At 47.6% G+C, this 12,630-nt stretch overlaps 1 long non-coding RNA gene across 1 annotated transcript in view; it reads left to right on the top strand.

Moving 5' to 3' along the window:
• Nucleotides 1-12,630, top strand: part of LOC115658324 — a 67,524-nt gene that overhangs the window by 10,798 nt on the left and 44,096 nt on the right. The gene's annotated exons all lie outside the window — the stretch shown is intronic.

Below are 12,630 nucleotides of genomic sequence, written 5' to 3'. Positions count from 1 at the left end.
TCCCATGGCTCCGGTGGACCTCCCGCAGGCATGCCTACGGGAGGTCCACCAGAGCCACGGGACCAGCGGACACTCCGCAGACATGCCGCCGAAGGCTGCCTGCCTGACGCCCTCCCGGCAACCAGCAGAGTGCCCCCCGCAGCATGCCTCCCCAAGCACGCGCTTGGCATGCTGGGGCGTGGAGCCGCCCCTGCTCATGTTGATACTGCACAGTATTTTTCCTCCACCTCTTTTGGTGTTTTATCAGAGAGATGGCTTAATCAAAGATGAAGCTGTGGGGGAGGAAAACTGGTCAGATTGGATCTTTCATATTCCTTGGATAAAAATGTCAATCAAAATGAAATGGATAGCCTAAATGAAAAAGTGAGGGGATTAACATGGCTAATCAAGGTAATAACAATAGGCTAAATTTGCCGCTTGGATCCATTCTCTTTTTATGCAAAATGATCCACTTTGGCTGATATTTGCACTATGTCCATTCCTGCCATGGATACATAAAAGCAGAAGATATGGCCCCATGTCAGTAGAACTATGTGATTGGGCTTGAAATAGCGATGCATTGTTTGTAAAGAGTCCATAGTGTTAGAGTCCATGTGGGGGATGTTTATAGCTACCTGGGCAGTGTTCCATTGCATAGTAGAAAGGTGGGAAGCAGAAAGAGAAGGGGAGGAAGAACTCCTACCCCCTTCTCTGAACTTCCCTGATGACATAGTAGGTGGCACACCTTCCAAAGGTGTTGCTTCAGCAAAGGTGACCCAGGCATTGAACTAGCTGAGTGTTGCAAAGAAGCTTATTTGAATATTTGCTTGCATTTTAAAATAAACTTACTGCACTAGTACTTGTACTCCTTTGGTGTGTTAGGTGAATGTTTTAGCACCTGAGTTTCTAAGCTCAAAAGATCAAGTGCTTGCAGATATCAAATTTTAAACTCTTATGCATGGCCCTGTAATTGCAGTGGAATAGATAAATCTGTACTTAAAGTAGAGGTCAATAGAGTACTCATCTGAAAGCCTATATTCTATATGGAATGGAATGCTGCTTAATTGTGGAGGAACAGGATTCCCAAACCCCTTGCCAGAGCCCTGACAGAGAAGCAATTAAACAAGCCAGACAAGGACCCGACCACACCCTTTGCAACTAGGACTAAATTCAGACAGTTCCTTTGTGTGAATATGCCAAGACAATTTAAACGTAATCTCCGCACCCAGCCCCAAAGAGCCATTACTCATGACCCTTACTCATGTTGAGTAGTTCTTTACTGCACACTCAACACCATTGTAATCCAAGGGATTACTTGAAAAGTAAGGTGCTACTCATTGTGAGAGTGGCACAGTCTGGGCCAGTACTTTACAGCAGCCTAATATTTCTAAGATTGATACCTCAGGCACATCGTAACTGGCCTAATTTAGATTCTTTACAGCAACTCCCTAAACTGCTCGCTCTCCCTGAGAGATTCAAAGCCAGAGGGGTTTAGTAGTAAATATTTATATTATAATAGCAGCCAAAGGCCCCATTTGGAAACGAGGCCCCTTTGTGTCTGGACAGTGCCCACCACAAAAGACTATTCCCGTCATGAAGGACTTAGTTAAAACACAAAAGGAAGAGGATGGGAATGCGGATATAACATACAAGCAAATGAAGATGGTGACGAGTTCACACAGCTTTGTTAGCTATGTAAGAAGTAGGTATTATTGTTAAGTACAAGGAAAACCCCAGTCCTACAACTGAATCCTTTGAGTTTGAAGGGGGTCTCTGAGCCTGTTTAGTGGGGCTCCAGTGGAGGCAGGGATCTATCCTCCTGGACCAGGTTGCGGGGTTGGGCCCTATAAGTTGTACTCACCCAATCTGTGAACAGAAGCAATATCGTGTGAGTTATGTGCTAGCCACAATTAACAAACACAGCTCAAAGTCTGAGTATAGAGTATTAGATACTTGCAGTGAGCTGTTTGTGACCAGCTAATGCAATGAAAAAAGCTTAGAGTGGATTCAAATAAGTGAATTGGAAGAAACTGATCTGCTCATGCCCATTCTGTGAGCAAAAGAGGTTAAGTTTATAGAGTAGATTATGTGCTCCAGTCTATTTAGAACAGGGGTGGGCAAACTTTTTGGACCGAGGGCCACATCTGGGTATGGAAATTGTATGGCGGACCATGAATGCTCACAAAATTGGGGGTTGGAGTACAGGAGGGCTCTGACTGGGGGTGCAGTCTCTGGGTGGGGTCAGAAATGAGGCATTCATGGTACGGGGGCGGGCTCTGGGCTGGGGCAGGGGGCTGGGGAGCAGGTGGGGTGAGGGCTCTGGCAGGGGGTGTGGGCTCTGGGCTGGAGCTGAGGGGCTGGGGGTGCAGGAGAGTGCTCCGGACTGGGACCGAAGGGTTCAGAGGGCAGGAGAGGGATCAGGGCTGGGGCAGGGCGTTAGGGCATGGTAGGAGGTCAGGGGTGCAGGCTCTGGGCCATGTTTATCTCAAGCAGCTTCCGAAAGCAGCGGCATGTCAGCTGCAGTGGCACAGGAGGCGGCGAACAGAGCGGCTAACAGGGGAGTTTCAGTGGGAGTGCTGTTGGAGGAGCAGGTTTTTGTAGTTTTTGTAGTTTGTGGTGTTTGTGTGTGAGTGAGTGTGTGTGCAGGCTGCTAGGGGCTGTGTGCTGGGAGCGAGGCTGAGCCCTGAGTTGGGGGCGGGGTTTACCTGATATGGGGTCCTATATAAGGAGCCAGGCACAGTCAGCTGCAGCGGCACAGGAGGCGGCGAACAGAGCAGCTAACAGGGGAGTTTACAGGGGAGACCAAGGCAGAGGAACCAGGAAGGCAGACTAGGGAAGAGGCAGGGGTCTGCCAGCAGCCCAATGCTTGTTGGTGGCCTGCGGTGTGGTGTGAGGCGTGGATTGCCAGGCACAGAGTTGGAGCGCTACGATGGAGGCGGAGGCAGCAGGTGCAGACACACTGAGGATGACCGGATGCGGTAGCTGCGGCATGTACATGGTCCTAGAGGGAGCACCTGAAAGGAGTTTCATCTGCATGAAGTGCTGCCTGATAGAGCTGCTGGAGGAAAAGGTAAGGGGACTGGAGATGCAAGTGGAAACTCTGGCTGAGTTTAGAAGGGGATTTGAGCAGATGATGGAACACAGACATGATGAGGCGCAGGGGACAAGCTCAGACGAGCGGATAGAAGCAGGACCAAAGGACTCTGAGGAGGGGCTGCTGGGTGAGGAAAGTGGACGGTGGAAGCATGTGACGAGGAGAACCAGGCAGAGGAAAAGACGGGCCAGCGATGGAGAAATAGAACTCAGGAACAGGTTTGCTGAGTTGGGAAATGAAGATGGAGCACAGCAGGCTGCTGAAGGAGAAAGGGCGAGGAAGAAGAGGCGAGCAGCTAGTCCTGCAGAAGGAGGGGAGGAGTCAATGGAGGCGACACCAGGTATGAGCCCTAGGAGGATTGTAAGGGCGAATATAAATCGAAAGGAATTGCGACCACCTGCTGTGGGGGATAGACCGCAGAATCGCACTGTCGCCAGGAAAAGGCAAGTCTACGTGATTGGAGACTCTTTACTGAGAAGAGTAGATAGGCCTGTAACTAGACCTGATCGGGAGAACAGAAGGGTGTGCTGTCTACCAGGGGCTAAGATACAGGATGTGGACCTGAGGCTGAATACGATCTTAGCGGGAGCGGGAGAGAATCCGTTGATTATCCTTCATGTGGGAACGAATGATACGGCTAGTTACTCGCTGGACTGTATCAAGGAGGACTATGCCAGACTGGGGAAGAGGCTCAAAGACATCGAGGCTCAGGTGATCTTCAGTGGGATTCTGCCGGTTCCTAGAGCGGGGCGACGAAGGAGTGACAAGATTATGGCGATCAACAGATGGCTTAGGGAGTGGTGTTATAAGGAGGACTTTGGGATGTACGGTCACTGGGAAGCGTTTACGGATAGACGACTGTTCGCTCAGGATAGACTTCATCTAAGCAAGGAGGGAAATAGAATTCTAGGATGGAGGCTCGCCGACCTCATCAAGAGAGCTTTAAACTAGGAAGTTGGGGGAGATGGTTGGGAGATGTTCGGGAGATCTCCACGCCGGAATATAACCTGGAGAGGAAAGTAAACAAAGTGAGAGGGGATACCCTTGCAGTCCCAAGATTTGATCCAAGGAGGAATACTGGAGTAGAAACCAGAGTAACGGGTGATGCTGGTGGTAAAAGGTCTCTGCACGATGGAGGAAAGAATGTCACTGACGCCAAACGCCGAAAATTAAAAGGTCTGTACACTAATGCGAGGAGCCTAGGTAACAAGATGGAGGAACTGGAGTTACTGGTGCAGGAAGTGAAACCGGATATTATAGGGATAACTGAAATCTGGTGGAATAGTACTCATGACTGGAGCACGGGTATTGAAGGCTATGTGCTGTTTAGAAAAGACAGGAAGAAAGGCAAAGGTGGTGGAGTAGCCTTATACATCAATGATGAAATTAACTGTAGCGAAATAAGAAGCGATGGAATGGATAAGACAGAGTCTGTCTGGGCAAAAATCACACTGGGTAAAAAAGCAACTAGAGCTTCCCCTGAGATAGTGCTTGGCGTGTGCTACAGACCGCCGGGATCTGATTGGGATATGGATAGAGACCTCTTTAATGTCTTTAATGAAGTAAACACAAAGGGGAAATGTGTGATTATGGGGGACTTCAACTTCCCGGATATAGACTGGAGGACGAGTGCTTGCAAGAATAATAGGGGTCAGATTTTTCTGGATGTGATAGCGGATGGATTTCTTCATCAAGTAGTTGAAGTACCTACGAGAGGAGATGCCATTTTAGATTTGGTGTTGGTGAGCAGTGAGGACCTCATAGAAGAAATGGTGGTAGGGGACAACCTTGGTTCGAGTGATCATGAGCTGATTCAGTTCAAACTAGATGGAAGGATAAACAAATGTAGATCTGGGATTAGGGTTTTTGACTTCTCGAGGGCTAATTTTAAAGAGTTAAGGATATTAGTTAGGGAAGTGGATTGGACGGAGGAATTAGTGGATTTAAATGCGGAGGAGGCCTGGAATTACTTTAAGTCGCAGCTGCGGAGACTGTCGGAAGCCTGCATCCCAAGAAAGGGGAAAAAAAACATGGGCAGGAGTTGTAGGCCAAACTGGATGAGCAAGCAACTCAGAGAGGGGATTAGACAAAAGCAGAAAGCTTACAGGGAGTGGAAGAAAGGCAGGATCAGTAAGGAAAGCTACCTTGGTGAGGTCAGAACATGTAGGGATAAAGTGAGGAAGGCTAAAAGCCACATTGAACTGGACCTTGCAAAGGGAATCAAAACCAATAGTAAAAGGTTCTACAGCCACATAAATAAGAAGAAAACAAAGAAAGAAGAAGTGAGGATGGAATGGAGGTTAAGGATAACCTAGGCATGGCCCAACATCTAAACAAGTACTTTGCCTCAGTTTTTAATAAGACTAGTGAGGAACCTTGCGATGATGGAGGGATGATAAACGGGAATGTGGATATGGAAGTGGATATTACCGCAATTGAGGTAGAGACCGTACTTGAACAGCTCGATGGGACGAAGTCGGAGGGCCCGGACAATCTCCATCCGAGGATATTAAAGGAACTGGCGCGTGAAATTGCGAGCCCGTTAGCGAGAATTTTTAAGCAATTGATAAACTCGGGGGGTTGTGCCGTATGACTGGAGGATTGCTAATGTAGTTCCTATTTTTAAGAAAGGGAATAAAAGTGATCCGGGTAATTATAGGCCTGTTAGCTTGACGTCTGTAGTATGTAAGGTCTTGGAAAAAATTTTAAGGGAGAGAGTAGTTAAGGACATAGAGGTCAATGGTAATTGGGACGAATTGCAACACGGATTTAGTAAAGGTAGATCGTGTCAAACCAATCTGATCTCCTTCTTTGAGAAGATGACGGATTACTTAGATAAAGGAAATGCGGTAGATATAATTTACCTAGATTTCAGTAAGGCGTTCGACACGGTTCCGCACGGGGAACTGTTAGTCAAATTGGAAAAGATGGGAATGAATATGAAAGTTGTAAGGTGGATAAGGAACTGGTTAAAGGGGAGACTCCAGAGGGTCGTATTGAAAGGTGAACTGTCAGGCTGGAAGGAGGTCACTAGTGGAGTCCCTCAAGGATCGGTTTTGGGACCGATCTTATTTAACCTTTTTATTACTGACCTTGGCACAAAGAGCGGGAATGTGCTAATAAAGTTTGCGGATGACACGAAGCTGGGGGGTATTGCTAACATGGAGAAGGACAGGGATACTATTCAGGAAGATCTGAACCACCTTGTAAACTGGAGTAATAGAAATAGGATGAAATACAATAGTGAAAAGTGCAAGGTTATGCATTTAGGAATTAATAATAAGAATTTTGGATATAGGTTGGGGGCGCATCAGTTGGAAGCGACGGAGGAGGAGAAGGACCTTGGGGTACTGGTTGATAGCAGGATGACTATGAGTCGCCAATGTGATACGGCTGTTAAAAAAGCAAATGCGATTTTGGGATGCCTCAGGCGGGGTATTTCCTGCAAGGATAAGGAGGTGTTAGTACCGTTATACAAGGCGTTGGTGAGACCCCATCTGGAATACTGTGTGCAGTTCTGGTGTCCCATGTTCAAGAAGGATGAATTCAAACTGGAACAGGTTCAGAGACGGGCTACAAGGATGATCCGAGGAATGGAAAAACTGCCTTATGAAAGGAGACTCAAAGAGCTTGGCTTGTTTAGCCTGGCCAAAAGAAGGCTGCGGGGGGATATGCTTGCTCTATATAAATATATCAGGGGGGTTAACGTTAGGGAGGGAGAGGAATTATTTAAGATTAGTACTAATGTAAGCACGAGGACAAATGGGTATAAACTGGATATTAGGAAGTTTAGACTTGAAATTAGACAAAGGTTTCTAACCATTAGGGGAGTGAAGTTCTGGAACAGCCTTCCGAGGGAAGTAGAGGGGGCAAAAGACTTTCCTGGCTTTAAGACAAAGCTTGATAAGTATATGGAGGGGATGTTATGATAGGATCGTTAATTTGGGCAATTGATCTTGGATTACCACCAGATAGGTCTGCTCAATGGTCTGCGGGGAGATGTTGGATGGAATGGGAACTGAGTTACTGCAGAGAATTCCTTCTTGGGTGCTGGCTGGTGACTCTTGCCCACATGCTCAGGGTTTAGCTGATCGCCATATTTGGGGTCGGGAAGGAATTTTCCTCCAGGGCAGATTGGCAGGGGCCCTGGAGGTTTTTCGCCTTCCCCTGCAGCGTGGGGCACGGGTCGCTTGCTGGTGGTTTCTCTGCAGCTTGAGGTCTTCAAACCAATTTTGAGGATTTCAATAACTCGGTCCTGGGATAGGGGTTGTTATAAAATTGGATGGGTGGGGTTCTGTGGCCTGCCTTGTGCAGGAGGTCAGACTAGATGATCAGATTGGTCCCTTCTGACCTATGAGTCTATGAGTCTATGTCCCTCCTATGCAGAGACAGAGCCAAGCGGCTCTGCGTGCTGCCCCATCCCCACAGCTCCCGGAAGCAGTGGCATGTCTCCACTCTAGTTCCTATGTGCAGCCATGGTGCCGGCCAGGCAGCTCTGTGCACTGCCCTGTCCGCAGGTGCCACCCCTACCGCTCCCATTGGCCGTGATTCCCAGCCAATGGGAGCTGCAGGGGCAGTGCTTGGGGTGGGGGCAACATGCGGAGCCCCTGGCTACCCCTATGCATAGGAACTGGAGAGGGGACATGCTGCTGATTCCGGGAGCTGTGCGGAGCAGGGAAGCCCCCGACCCTGCTCTCTGACTGGAGTGCCAGAGTGGGGCTAGCCCCAGACTCCACTCCCCAGCGCGAGCTCGAGGGCCAAACTAAAATGTCTGCTGGGCCTGTAGTTTGCCCACCCCTGATTTAGAAGACAGGAAGTGAACACTTTTAAAAATCTTTATTACTGTCTGATGGAAGCAGATCTTCATGAAGTTGGTGGAATGGTGCTTGGATATTTGGCACTGAGTAAATTGGTGCTGCTGCTAGGCACATCTTGCTTACTGTGACTCATATGAGAGAGCGGCAGGCCCCAGATGTCTATTGTAGGTAGTTGCACAATCCCACAGGCAGTTATGAATCACTACAGCATTTAGTTCCCCTTTCCTTAGAACACCATGGAATTAAAAAGTGGGAGAGGGTGGAGGGAGTTTGATGCTGTGTCAGGTTTTTCAAAATGTCTTGACGTCCTAGGCTGCGCCTATTTTTCCAGAGTTAACCCTCTGCCCAGCTCGGACGCATATAGAAACAGAAACCACTTTTTATAGTCTAGATATGCCCACTATAATAGTTTTCTTTTTTCAATGTGTTAACTCAGCTGGCTCTGGCTGCTGATGCCTCCTGGCAGATGTCTGTTAAATTAAGAGATGGGGAAATCGGTTTGCCACACACACTTTAGGACCCAGTCAGAGAGTTCATAGACACTTTAAAGTCAATGAAGTTTTACTTATGTTGGGATTGAAGAATAGGGCTCTGTGTAGCCTTTTAGACCTGGTCCAGATTCTGCCTTTGTTCACAAATGGGAATTAATTTGCTTGTACAGTCCTTGTCCCTGGTACCATGTGCCACAAATCAATTCTACACTTGTGCATATCTCAACATAGTTGACAGTCTTCTCAAGAAAAGCCCAGAATTACCAGGGTGAGTCTACACTTAAAACGCTGCAGTGGCAGCGCAGCTGTACCGCTGTAGCACTTCAGTGAGGATGCTACTATGCTGATGGGAGAGCTGCTTCTATCAATGTAGTTAATCTTCCTCCATGAGAGGCGGTAGCTGTGTCGATGGGAGAAGCCCTCCCATCAACATAGTGCTGTCTACAACAGGTCAGTGTAACTGCGTTCCTCAGGGATGTGGATTTTTCACACCCCTGAGCAGTATAATTATACCAGTGTGAGTTTAGAGTGTAGATCTGGCCCTAGAGTAGGGGTATTGCAGGTTTGGGCTGAGGTGCATTTTGCAGAGCTTTGTGAGGAAGGATTGTGTTTATCCATATAACTCTTAGCTCTAGCCAGGGTTATAAATCCTATACTATCATGAACAATGTGAACAAAATAATGTGGTCCTTCATCAAATGCCATTACTTGTGAAGTCAGTGGATACTTCTGCTTGATGAAGAACCACAGAATTTTCCCCTTCATTGTCTCATATCATTTTAAAAGAATGAGTGGTAACAAGTACCATACACGTCTTTAGCACGTTGGTTGAAGTTGTAAAGTAGTGGTATGAGCAGGGGACTGGGTGCCAGGAATTGCTAGTGTTCTAATCTCAGCTCTGACAATATGCTCTCCAAGCCCTTGGCCTTGACCAAGTAATCTGACTTTTTCCCTGAGCTCCCACATCTGTCAAATGGAGCTAATGAAACCAACCGTTGCTCTGGGGTGTTGTAAGGATTGACTAGTTAGTGTTTGTTAACCATGCTGAAGATGAAGTACACTAAGTGGTACAGACAGCATTTGTAATTCTACCATTCAGGTATTGGAAAGGTTCAGTTGTTGTTTGAACTCTAGCAAGTCATTTGGGGCATGGGCTTTACAGTGCACCCGCAACTTTTAATTGAAGTTAATGGGAGACAAGGGTGCTCAGCATCTCTGCAAATCAGGCCCTTCACTTTTCAGGGTCTCAGTTACGTATCTGCAAAATGGGGATAATACACCTCTACTTCAGTGGGTCACTGAGAAGCTTCATTAATTAGTAGCTGCATCATTGCAGGCCTCAGAGGATAGGTACTGTGAAGGTCCCTTCTTAAGGTATGGCTATGCTAGTGCTGGAATGGATAAATTCCAGCTCAAGGAGACATACATGCACCTGCTCTAATTGAGCTAGTGCACTAAAACTAGAAGTATAGTTGCAAGCTAGCTGCTCCACATATGATTCTGTCTAAGGCAATAGGTGCATATGCTAGGAGGCTGGCCCCTACTGCTGCTCGTGCCATGGCAACCACACTTCTCTCTTTAGCGTGCTAGATTGAACAGAGTAGTGTGAGTGTGTCTCAAGATGGAATTTACACCTCCCAGTTCCAGTGTAGACATACCCCCTATGACAGGGTCTCCACTCCAGTGTCTCCTTGAAGGCAGCTAGAGTTCAGCTGAGGACACCTCCATCATCCCAACAAAGCCGCATTACTGGGCCAGATCTTCAGCTGTTGTAAATCAGTGTAGTGACAATGAAATCAATAGAGCCATGCCATGTACACCACCTGAGGATCTGGCCCATCCACTTCAGTATGTTTTGTTTGCAGAGTGCCTACAGAGAAGGGCCTTATGAGTAGTTCTTCTGCGAGAGTGACTTCTTGTTTGTCCATCAGAATTAAGGGTGGTATCAAGCTATTGCACAGACACTTAATGAAAACTTTCTTCCTGCTTTCAGCTAGGGTTTCCAGAATGTCTGGTCAAAAAGGGACCCTGGCGGCATCGGTCAGCACCGCTGACCAGGCTGTTAAAAGTCCGGTTGATGGGCCTAGCAGGCTTCCTACCTGGCTCCGCATGGCTCCCGGAAGCAGCGACATGTCCCTGCAGTTCCGAGGCACAGGGGCAGCTAGGGCGGCTCCATGCACTGCCCTTGCCCCATGCGCCAGCTCCGCAGCTCTCATTGGCCGGGAACCGCAGTCAATGGGAGCTGCGGGGGTGGCACCTGTGCACGGAGGCTGCGTGCACTGTGCAGAGCTGCCTGGCCATGCCTAACACTAGGAGCCAAGGGACATGTCGCAGCTTCTGGGGAGCCCCCCGAAGTAAGCGCCTCCCGGAGCTCCCTACCCCAGCCTGGAGCTCGCTCCTGGAGCCAGCACTCCTTCCCACACCCCTGCCCTGCACCCAAACTCCCGAAGCCTCTGCCCCAGCCCAGTAAAAATGAGCAAGTGAATGAGGGTGGGGGAGAGTGAGCGACAGAGGGAGGGGGGATGGAGTGAGTGGGGGATGGGGCATCAGAGAAGGGATGGGGCAAGGGTGTTCAGTTTTGTGCGATTAGAAAGTTGGCAGGTCTACTTTCAACAGAAAACTGTCAGATTTTTCTCATGCAATGTTAGTGAAATGTTTAAAATAAACCCACAGTGAAAAATAAAATAAAAATCTACAATGCATTCCAAAATGAAAAAAAAACATGGCTTGATTCTGAATACATTGGTATAAATCAGATGTAATGGCATCAGACTGGTGTGAAACCAGTTCAGAGGAAAATCAAGCTTACTGATATCTCAGAGGGACTGATCCCATTCTTCAATAACTTTCTGCAGCACAAATGATAAGTTATTAGTGTGTGTTGTTGCTTTGGGATTAATATCATACAAGAAGACTTTAAGTGGTACTGTAGCTAAGACTCAAGCTCCAAGTGCTATACCAAGAACTGGGTGAACGCATTCCTTTTGAGAAGCAAGAACAGTGAAGAACTCGTTTTGAAGAAAATGAAAATGTTCTTGGATGGGGCAGTTTCTTTCCAGTTGCCATGGTGAGAAGGATCCTAGAGTTTTCTTGTATAAGCTCCCTATAAAGACAGTGGTTACGTTCTGTTCTAATTTGGATTTATTAATAAGTTAGAGCACTAATTTGAGAGGGTAAAAAAGTCATTCTCCCCCATGTCAAATGCACTGTAACTCTTTCTGTATTTTACCCTTGGTGACAGGACAGAACTAGAAAGTTGAATACAAGCGCCCCAGAACTCTGAGCAAGGTACCGAGTTTTCTTTGCCTTCTGCATCAGATTTAAGCTCCTACCCCGGGCCTTCAAGGTTTTATGCATCTTGGTTCCTTTCTGTCCATCCCGTTTTACTCACCTCTCCTCCAAGTCCTGCACTCTATCCAAGCTCCGTGATTAACTGCCCCATTGAGTTATTCACTTATTCCTCCAGGTCTAATTCCACATAGCCTCTTCATCAGGAACTCCTCTCTCACTCTGTAAGGAATCCACCCTTTACACTTTAAGCACCTCCCAGCCCTCTCACCCCAGAAGTCTTTAGACCCCAGTGCTGCCCACAGGGAGGTTAACTAATCAGGTGATGGGAAAATCTTAAATGATTCTGACATAAACAATGGAACAAACAAAACGTGCAAAATATCTTATTCAGTCATGCCGCTTTTTGATATATCCCATCTCTGCTAAGTGCACTGTCTGGCTAGATTGTCTTCTTACCTATTCCGCAAAGCACCTAAACCACTGTGGGTGCTATCTGAGTAGTGACAGAGAGAGCATTGCATTGTGGATAGCTATCCCACCGTGCAACGTGCCACCCTCTGCCCTGGGAGCTCTGGGAATGGATCGCGATGCCTCATGGGGATGTGCTTGCTGTCCTGTGATGCAGTTCTTCCCATCCATCATACCATCGGCCTCCTACTTTGTTTTGTGCCATTTTTCAACTGCCCTTGTAAACTGTGTGCCTGTCACCTCTGCCTGACAGCATGGGCCCTGAGCTGGTGATGAGCCTTCTGAACACAACATGGCTGGTCCTGTAGTATTTCATGAGCTGTGAAGCAGAGAGTGAATTGGTGATGTCTGCCATGAAAACAAATAATTCAAGATTGCTGCTGGCATTCATGGAACAGCTGCACATGGTGGACCATTAGCACTAGGCTAGGGAAACAAGCCACTGAGTGGCAGGATCACATCACAATGCATGTATGGGATGACAAGCAGG

This window comes from Gopherus evgoodei, chromosome 10, assembly GCF_007399415.2.
Source record: "Gopherus evgoodei ecotype Sinaloan lineage chromosome 10, rGopEvg1_v1.p, whole genome shotgun sequence".
In the NCBI taxonomy this organism is placed as follows: Eukaryota; Metazoa; Chordata; order Testudines; family Testudinidae; genus Gopherus; species Gopherus evgoodei.
Note: the sequence above shows the minus strand (reverse complement) of the source record. Positions and strands in the feature narration are given on the sequence as shown.